The sequence below is a fragment of the Idiotropiscis lumnitzeri genome, chromosome 17, assembly GCF_059441095.1.
Source record: "Idiotropiscis lumnitzeri isolate Australia: NSW breed Sydney's pygmy pipehorse chromosome 17, RoL_Ilum_1.0, whole genome shotgun sequence".
NCBI classification, from domain to species: domain Eukaryota; kingdom Metazoa; phylum Chordata; class Actinopteri; order Syngnathiformes; family Syngnathidae; genus Idiotropiscis; species Idiotropiscis lumnitzeri.
Genome location: NC_142407.1, coordinates 2,751,144 through 2,761,143, shown reverse-complemented (window position 1 = coordinate 2,761,143; position 10,000 = coordinate 2,751,144). Strand labels below are relative to the sequence as shown.

At 42.0% G+C, this 10,000-nt stretch overlaps 1 protein-coding gene across 1 annotated transcript in view; it reads left to right on the top strand.

The window, feature by feature from the left end:
- The window catches only part of hyou1 (hypoxia up-regulated 1), a 58,416-nt gene that overhangs the window by 1,009 nt on the left and 47,407 nt on the right, over nucleotides 1-10,000 (top strand). The window lies entirely within an intron of this gene.

Sequence of the window (10,000 nt, the reverse complement as noted above, 5' to 3'; positions counted from 1 at the left end):
TCAACTTAGCCGCAGCACAAGCAAGAGCATTAGCAGAGGCTGGACGCGCACGTGCTACATTCGCAGAGAAAGAAATCGCTATGAAAGTCGACAAGGCTAAAATGGAAGCCAAATTGGACGCTTTGTATCTTGAAAAAGAGGCTGCAACATTTGTTACCCAGGCGGAAATATTGGAAGCAGCAGCAGAACAAGAGAGCCAATCCACTCACAGCAGAAAGAGCCACTCAGTATCACATGAATGTGTTTGTGAACATGTGAGGGACCAAACATCTCACTTGAATCATGAACCCGAGGTAGCGTTCAGCTTACTACACTCCCCAGGTTACGAACATAACATTAAGATAAATGGACCCGCAGATGCACCATTTGCACAAAAGCTGGATCTTGGTTGGGTCCTGGTAGGCTACATGTGCTTGGGAAGCGTACACAAACCCACCATTCACGCCTTCAAGACAAGAATCCTCGGAAATCGTAGACCTTCGCTGTTCACTCCTTTAGTAAGCCATATCCTGTTGAAAGAAATAGTCAGTCCCAACCCACTGCTTCAGTTGGACAACTTTCAGAGAAGCGACAGCCAAGACAAATGACAAAAGTCTTGTGCTTGCTGTCTTCGAGAGGACTAAAAATGACAATAAGCTTGTTTGTTCCATAGAAGAGAGCTGTTCCTCCAGACCATGAATAAAGAGGTTTTCCAGAATCAGTCCAATAGCTGGGTGGTAACTCTCCCTTTCAGATTACTGCTTAACAATCGACAGCAAGTCCTAAACCATCTTTGCTCTCTGAAGCGCACACTCGATCGTGAACTAAAATGAAAGAACAGTTTTTCTGCCTCATGCAGAATCTGAAAGAAACCATGCAGACCCTGCACCCCCACTGCCTACAGAGGATCGAGCAATCAGCCTCCTGAAGATAGAATCAAATATGAGGCTTCACAAGATCACAAACAGTCTAGCGGTCTTACAAGCCTTTCCTTTGGAAGACTGGACTAAAAATGTCCAAGACCTTACATTAGGTGGTGAAGATGATATTGTTGATTTAATCTGGGAAATAAGTAAAGACACCTTTAACTTTCAGACATCCGACGATGAAAAGTCATTCACACGTCGTGGAGTTCTCTCGACGATCGACAGTTTGTTTGATCCCTTGGGATTTGTAGCCGCTGTTAAGAGTCAGGGGAGGCTTCTGCTACGTGAGTTGACTCGGGAAACAACCGAATAGGATGCTCCACTTCCAGTGGAGAAATGCAGTGCATGGGAAGCTTGGAAAAAGTCACTTAGAAACCTGCAGCAACTTCACATTCCTCGTCCCTACACGAGTTAGCTCTCTCTCCGCTGCCAAGCAAAAGGAAATATGCATTTTCAGATGCCTCAACTAAAGCCATTGGTGCCGTTGCATACCTCAGAACAACCAATGAAGCTGGTACGGTTAACGTTGGCTTCATCCTTGGGAAGGCAAAGTTAGCGCCACTATCCAAGCCCACCATACCAAGATTGGAATTATGTGCTGCCGTCCTCACTGTTGAGATGGCAGATCTAATTGCCGAAGAGATTGACTTTGAGCCATGTGATGTGACTTTCTATAGCGACAGTAAGGTCTTGGCTACATATACAACCAATCCAAAAGGTTTTATGTTTTCGACCACAACCGAGTCGAAAGGATTCTACAGTCCTCACAACCTATACTATGGGAACGTTTCCACGGAAGAGAACCCAGCCGATCATGCTTCCAGATCGACCTCAGCTTCTCAGCTCGTCCATACCAACTGGTTTACAGGACCAACGTTCCTGTATAACCCCAGAGAATCGTCATTTGTGCAAGAGGAAGCATTTGACTTCGATGTAGAAATTCGTCATTAGGTGTCAAGCTTCAAAACTATAACAGCAGACAAGCATCTTAACTCCAAGAGATTTGAAAGATTCTCTACTTGAAGCTCCTTGCAAGAGCTATTGCTACACTCATCCATGTATATCGGTCCTTTATATCAACAACTCACGCAATTTGTGATTGCAGTGGATGGCACAGATGTTCAAAACCCCAAACTGCACAAGAACAGACTAAAGCAGCAAACACAATAATTGAATCAGTGCAAAAGACAGCCTACCCCGGCGAAGTGGATATGCTTTTAAAAAATTATGCCATTAGCAGGAACAGTTCACTGGTTAAACTAAACCCATTCATGGACAAAGAAGGTCTACTCCGGGTTGGACGTAGGCTAAAGCTAGCAGACATTAGTAGTTCCGAGAAGAACCCAGTCATCCTTCCCGCTAAGCACCACGTGGCGACGCTGCTCATACGGCATTACCGTGAACAAGTACAGCACCAAGACCGGATATTCACAGAGGGGGCTATCCGAGCTGCTGGAATATGGCTTGTTGAAGGCAAGAGAATTATAAGCAGCATCACTCACGGGTGCATACTATGCCGCAAATTAAGAGGCAAGATAGAACCACAAAAAATGTAATGCCTACCAGTGGAGCGGTTAAGCATATCACCACCCTTTACTTATACTTGGCTGGATGTCTTTGGACCTTGGAATGTGACGACAAGACATACAAGAGGAGGCTCCGCTGAAATCTTCATGTCATAAGTATGCGTGCCGTCCACATCGAAATTATTGAAAGCATGGATGCGTCAAACTATATCAACTCCCTTTGACGATTCTTTGCAATCCGCGGGCTTTCAAAACAGCTACACTCGGATTGTGGAACCAATTTCATTGGCGTCTGCAATGAACTCAAGTTTCGCAAAGTTGTTCAAAGTACAAAGGTATGTCAACAGTAAAGGTTGCACATGGGACTTCAATTTACCACACTCGTCGCATATGGGAGGCTCGTGGGAGCGCATTATAGGTGTGGCGCGGAGAATTCTAGACGCTATGCCAGTGACGCGCGTGTGGCCCTGAGGTACATGCTTTTTTTCCGCTGTACTATAGAACGGCGAAACGATCGTTTTGGGACCGCAACGCAAATTTGAGATAGTCAACGCTGCGGTTTGTGCCCCGAGTTTATGCAGTTGGTCACGCAGTACAGATTTAAAAAAAAAAGCGTCACCCTGCCGCTCGTTGTCTCGGAAGCTTCTTTCGGCGCTACTTGAATGCTAGCCGCCAAGCTATCTTACGTTGCAGCAGTATGAGCTTTATTTCTACTATATCTAAGTCTGCGTCGCAGCATTATGGGCTTTGTTTCTACTGTCTAAGTCCGTGCACAGCAGCAGCAACGAGCTGTGTGATGACGAATAAACAACCCCACTATCATGTAGCCTTCTAAACGAGGAGGCGAACAAGGGGGCGCTAAGCGTGCTAATCGCTAAAATGAATAAAGAGTAATAAGTGCTTTGATGTACGCTCGACTTTTAACAAGACGTCTGACTCGAACCGCGTTTGGGCGGAGAGCCAGTGGCTCTGAACAGAAATGTTGTATTGCAATCATTATATATCGAAACATGAGACGACGGCTACATTAGCAATTTAGTAGACGCTCTCAGACTGGAACACTGCAACGAATGACGTCATCACGACGAAGAGCTTCGAAGTCAAACATATAGTAAATATTTATCATCTCATCAATATTTGCACCACAGTGTACTGAGATTCGAGATCCTCACAACAATAATCAAAATTATATTTCTTACCAATTTAGCTTTGCTAAGTTACATTTTATTGACATAATCCTAACCCATAATCAATATACAAAGGAAATGTACATAAGTACAAAATGTAAAAAAATACAAAATGTAAACAAAAAATGGTGGGGGGGCGCGAAATGTTTTCTTCTTGGTAGGGGGGGGCGTGACGGAAAATAATTGAGAAGCACTGCGCTATGCAAATGGACACAAGTGGTGCAAGCTTAACCCACAAAGTCTTGTGAACGTTGGTGGCGGAGGTCATGGCGATTATCAACTCCAGACCCTTGGTTCCGGTCTACACGGATGCAGACTCACCTCAGATACTCACCCCTGCAATCCTCCTTACCCAGAAAAGCAGCGTCTCATCTCCACCTGGATTGTTTACAGAGAAGGATCTCTACAAACAGCAATGGAAGCAGGTGCAGAGCCTTGAAGACCAGTTCTGGAAACGATGGAAGAATGAATATCTGCAGACACTTCAAATCAGGAACAAGTGGCAAGAACCATGTCCCAACATTTCGACTGGCAACATCGTTCTTCTGAAGGACAGCACTGCAGCAAGAGACAATTGGTCAATGACTGTGATCACGAACGTCTTCCACAGCAGCGATGGGAGGGTTCGTAAGGTAGATCTCAAGGTAACAAGCAAGGATCGAACAAGACATTCCTCAGGCCGGTGTGAGAGGTCGTCTTGCTTCACAAAAAATAGAGGAGTTTACATGGACGTTGATGTAACGTGATTTTGTGTGGCATTTTTACATATGCCAGACGGGGAGTGTTCTGCCTTTCTTTTTGCGAGGTATGTGTTGACTTTTATTTTGGTGACAGAAACTTTGTTAATGCTTTTATTTTGACATCCGGTTTGACAGGAAACAGTTTGGCGGCCATTTTAGATTCCAGCCTGCGAGTCGCTTTCCGATCGAAAGCAGCGTAACTGTGCTATCAGTTTACCATCTGCTATCAGCTTCGTGTTGTTTGTGCCCTCGAAAGCATCGTCTGTAAATAACGCATTTGTGATAGGTTATTTAGCAGTGTTAGTTTTATATTGTGATACGTTACGAACTAATCGTAAAGTTTATAGACTTTATTAAAACCACATTTTTGAGCTTTATGTTTAATGTTTGTATAGTATGTTCAAAAGGCTTGCGTCGTAACTAATTTCCATATACAATGTTTATGGAAACCGTGCTATAATTAATTTGCCTTTCATATGCACAGACTGCCGTCATTTCTTGATGTATATTTGTCTGTGTCTGTTTTAGTCTCACTCTGGTTCTTATTGGATATGTCAGTGCTGCCCAATAAAGCACTTGGAGCTGGGACGCTATTTCCTGACTCCCGTATTCATTTTGAATAGAGTTTGGCTAGCTGTTAACTTATGCACACTTATACACGCAAGAGTAACAGTACACTTTTATTTTGATTATAATGATAATTCATATTTCTTCTGTTACATGCGTCACTTCTGTTTCCACAACAATTTGGAGTTTAATCAGTACTGTTGGGAAATTAGCTTGCGGATCGCTAGGTGAACAGCATGCTTAGCAACATAGGTGCATGGAAAGCGGTGACTGGCAAGGAGTAACCAGGCAATGCGCGTTAGCACATGCTCACGGTTTGCCCGGCGCTGGCAAGTGATCCGCTGCATGGATACATTTCACCTGAACACCAGCATGGGGCTGGGTGCCCTTCAGCAGTGCTTTTCGCGGCTGCCGGTTGGGTTGGTGTGGTGGGGGTGAAGACTGGGATGTATGGCTGATGGCGCGTCGAGGATACGACCCTGCCTGGCCAGGATGAAATCCACACTTCTCCTGAACTTCTCCTGAATCTGAGCTTCGCCTTCCCGACATACCCTCCTCTCAGCACCCCTGAATAAGACCTCACCAGGAAGGCTGAAGTGTTTCCAAAATGGAATTAAGAAAATTTGCTCACACACCCTCTGGTCCCCCTTCTTAGAGAGATTACCAATCCAATCCAGAGGCACTGTCCCCAATTCCATGCAATGTTGCAGAGGCTTGTCAACTAGGAGAGCCCTGCAAAATCCAGAGCCTTTACGAACTGAATGACTATCTCATCCACCTCTGTTGATTTGCCACTGAGGAGCTTTTTAACCACCCCTCTAACTTTCACTCCAGAGATAGGATAGCCCACCTCAGAGTTCCCAGAATCTGCATCCCTTTAGGAAGGCATGTCAATGGAATTGAGGTCTTTAAAGATTTTCCTCACCAATTTACAACGTCCCAAGTCGATGGCTGCATCACTCCAATTGCCACTATACACTGGGTTAATAGTGCACTGCTTCCCCCTCCTGAAACTCCAGAAGGTGGATCAGAATCTCCTCTAAGCCATCCAGAAGTTGGTTTCTTTGGCTTCGCCTAATTCCTCCCGCGCCCAAGTTTTTGTCGTGACAGCCACCAAAGCCACATTGCGCTTGGCCAGCCGTTATACTTCAGCTGCCCCTGGAGTTTTACAGGCCTAAGTGGCCCTATAAGACTTTTCTTCCTTAAGCTGCACTCATCCCTTACTGCATAAGTGTAGCAACACATACAGAAAAGACTGATACAACGAGAATTTTCGCCGCTTTGACTTCTATTAGAGAACAAACTGGCATGGTTTCCATTTTAAATATATTTTCCAAACTTACTTTTAACTAATAACTTATTTTGCAGTAATGCAGGCATTATCCTTCGAACTCTCAACTTAACATGCTCAGTCACTCAGATGACAAAAAAAACACGAATAATGTGTGATGATTTTAACATTAATATGCTAAACCCAAACGGACACCAAAAAACAACATATTTTATAAATACAATGTATAGCAACAGTCTTTTTCCCCTGTAATTATGAAACCCAGTAGAATAACAGTTGATACAGCCACACTAATAGATAATATATTTATAAATAAAATTGACCATAAAACACAAAATGGTCTTCTAATCAATGACATAAGTGACCATCTCCCTGTCTTTGCTGTTTACAATTTCGGTAAAAAAACAAAGGTAACAACTCAAATATCAGAAATAAGACCAAAAACAAAGCGTTCCATTGCTGCCTTTAAGATGGACATAGAAAATCAAAACTGGTCTGAGGTTTATTCAAACAAAGATCCAAATCTTGCATATGACGCATTTCTGTCTATAATAATCTCTTCATACAATAAATATTTTCCATGAATTAAAAGAACTAGGAAGTATAAAGACTTAGATAAGCCTTGGATGACAAAGGGTATAGAGAACGCATGTAAAAAGAAACATTTTATATAGAACATTTATTCAACTGGGAACAAAAGATGCCAAAAGTAAGTATAAAACTTATAAAAACAAATTAGTAAATATTATAAGAACAAGTAAGAGAGATCATTATCATACGTTGTTAGAGCAAAATAAAAACAAAACACACAAGAAATATGGAAAATATTAAATCACGCAATGAAACATTGTTCCAAAAAATAGACTATCCATAATACTTTATAAAAGATACAAATATAGTTATTGAAAAAAAAACTAGAAATATATGTAATCTGTCATTCAAATCGGGTATCTTTTCATCCAAAATGAAAATAGAAAAATTCATCCCAATTTATAAAAATGGAGAGAGGCACCTATTCTCCAATTATATACCAATTTCATTATTACCATAGTTCTCAAAAATTTTAGAAAAACTATTTTCAAATAGACTTGATAACTTTATCCAAAAACATATGTTCGTCAATGAACACCAATATGGGTTCAGAGAAAAACGTACCACTTCAATGGCAGTAGAAATTAGAAATTAGAATTAGAAATCCCTTTATTGTCATTGTACTCAAGAGTGCAACGAGATTAGAGAGCTCCCCTCTCCAGTGCAATACAACAATAATACAGACAAATATATAAATTAGATAAATAAGAGAGTGCAATGGAAAATACTACTGAAGGGTATATAAAAACACATCACGATGCTGTTCTGCAAGGTAAGGGTGGTCTCGTGTGTGTGTGTGTGTGTGTGAGAGTTCAGAATAGAGAGGGCTTTCGGAAAGAAACTGTTTCTCAGTCTATTGGTCCTCGATTTGATGCATCTGTAGCGCCTGCCAGAGGGCATCAGGTCGAACAGGTGGGAGTTTGGGTGGGTATTGTCTTTGACGATGTTGAGAGCCCTGCTGAGGCACCGGGTGGTGTAGATGTCCGACAGTGAGGGGAGAGGGCAGCCAATAATCCTTTGCGCTGTTTTGACTGTCCTCTGGAGCCTCACCCTGTCCGCCTCAGTGCAGCCGCTGTACCAGGTGGATACACAGTACGTCAACAGGCTCTCGATGGACGAGTGGTAGAAGGCCAGCAGCAGCTTCCTGCCCAGGTTGAATTTCCTGAGGACTCTCAGGAAGTGCAGACGCTGGTGGACCTTCTTTACCACTGCTGTGGTGTTGTGAGTCCAAGAAAGGTCATCGGAGATCTGTACTCCCAGGAACTTGAACGTGTGGACCCTCTCCACACGCACGCCTTCGATGCAGAGGGGGGGCGGTACCGTCTTGTTCCTCCTGAAGTCGACGACGATCTCCTTTGTTTTTGCAGTGTTGAGTTTCAGTCTGTTGTCCTCGCACCAAGCCGTCAGCCTCTTTACCTCCTCTCTGTAGGCTGTCTCGTCACCTTCCGAGATCAGACCGACCACTGTCGTGTCGTCAGCAAACTTGACGATGGTGTTGTTACCGTGGGCCGGGCTGCAGTCGTAGGTGTAGAGGGCGTATACGAGAGGGCTCAGCACGCATCCTTGAGGGGAACCGGTGCTCAGCGTGCGGGTGGAGGATGTGTAGGGGCCGAGCAACACAGTCTGGGGTCTGTTGGTCAGAAAGTCCTTAATCCAGATGCGTGTGAGGGCAGGGAGGCCGAGAATGTCCAGTTTGGCGACGAGGATGTCTGGGATGATCGTGTTGAATGCCGAGCTGTAGTCCACAAAGAGCATCCTTGCATAGCTCTGCTGTTGTTCCAGGTGGCCCAGCACAACATGCAGAACAGTGTCGATGGCGTGCTCAGTGGATCTGTTAGCCCGGTATGCAAACTGGTAGGGGTCCAGAGTGGGAGGAAGTAATGGAACTTGTAGAAGAAGTAGCCACTAGCATAGACAGCAAAGAGTTCACTGTGGGGATTTTCATCTATGTAAAAAAAGCGTCTGACACTATAGATCATAGTATACTCCTAAATAAGTTAATGAGATATGGCATAAGAGGTGTAGCATTCGAATGGATAAAAAGTTATTTAGAAAATAGATATCAGTATGTGCAGTTTAAAAATACAAAATCCAATTGACTTCAGATTACTCATGGGGTTCCTCAGGGGTCTGTGCTAGGCCCCAAATTATTCATATTGTATATAAATGAGATTTGTTGTGTCTCAAAAACACTAAAAGGTATTTTATTTGCCGACGACACAACTTTCTAATGTTCTGGGAAAAAATCTAAAACAGCTTCTAACTATTGTGGAAAATGAATTGATCATATTAAAAAATGGTTTGACATAAACAAATTATCTTTCAATTTAGACAAAACAAAGTCAATTGTTTTTGGCACTAGACCAATCAAAATCAAGGTAAACTCAACTGAAATAGAGTGTATGAGAATAAATTCCTTGGAGTAGTTATAAATGCCAAATTATCCTGGAAGTCACATATCGATAATGTAAATAAAATGTTAAAAATTATAGGGATCTTGCATAAAACTAAGTATGTACTAAATAAGAAGTCGCTATACACATTATATTGTTCACTATAATTACCATACCAGACTTATTGTGTGGAAATATGGGGAAATGCCTATAAAAGCAATTATTATTGTTAGTCAATCAAAATTTAATGAACCTACAAATCCATTATTTATCAAATTAAACACTATGAAATTTTATGATCTTGTTGAATTTAAAATCGCGCAGATAATGTAAAAAGTACATAACATGATCTGCTGCAATTCTCAGAAGCTGTTGGAAATGGAATTGTTACAACTTAAGGTGCACAGGTTTGTATAAAAAACCTAAACATTAAGCATAGGTGTGTTTCTGTAAAAGGTGTTATTCTGTGGAATGATATTGAAACAGACCTGAAAAGGTGTAAATCACTTGTTGTATTCAAAAACATATTAAAAAGTAAAAAACTATATAAATCAAATGGTAAGTAAGTAAATTGCCTAAATCGTGAAATTTGTATTATGTATAACACAGAGTGTAATGTAAATATTATATATTATTAGATTTTATATGGACGATCTATTGTATCAATTTAAATTAAGTAAAAATGCACTGAGATCAGGGGGTAGGACTAGATAAGTTCTCTACTTCTTCCTACTCCCTATTAAACTTTTAGACTGTGCATATGACATTTCTTTTTTTTATCCTCTTTCCTTTTAAATATT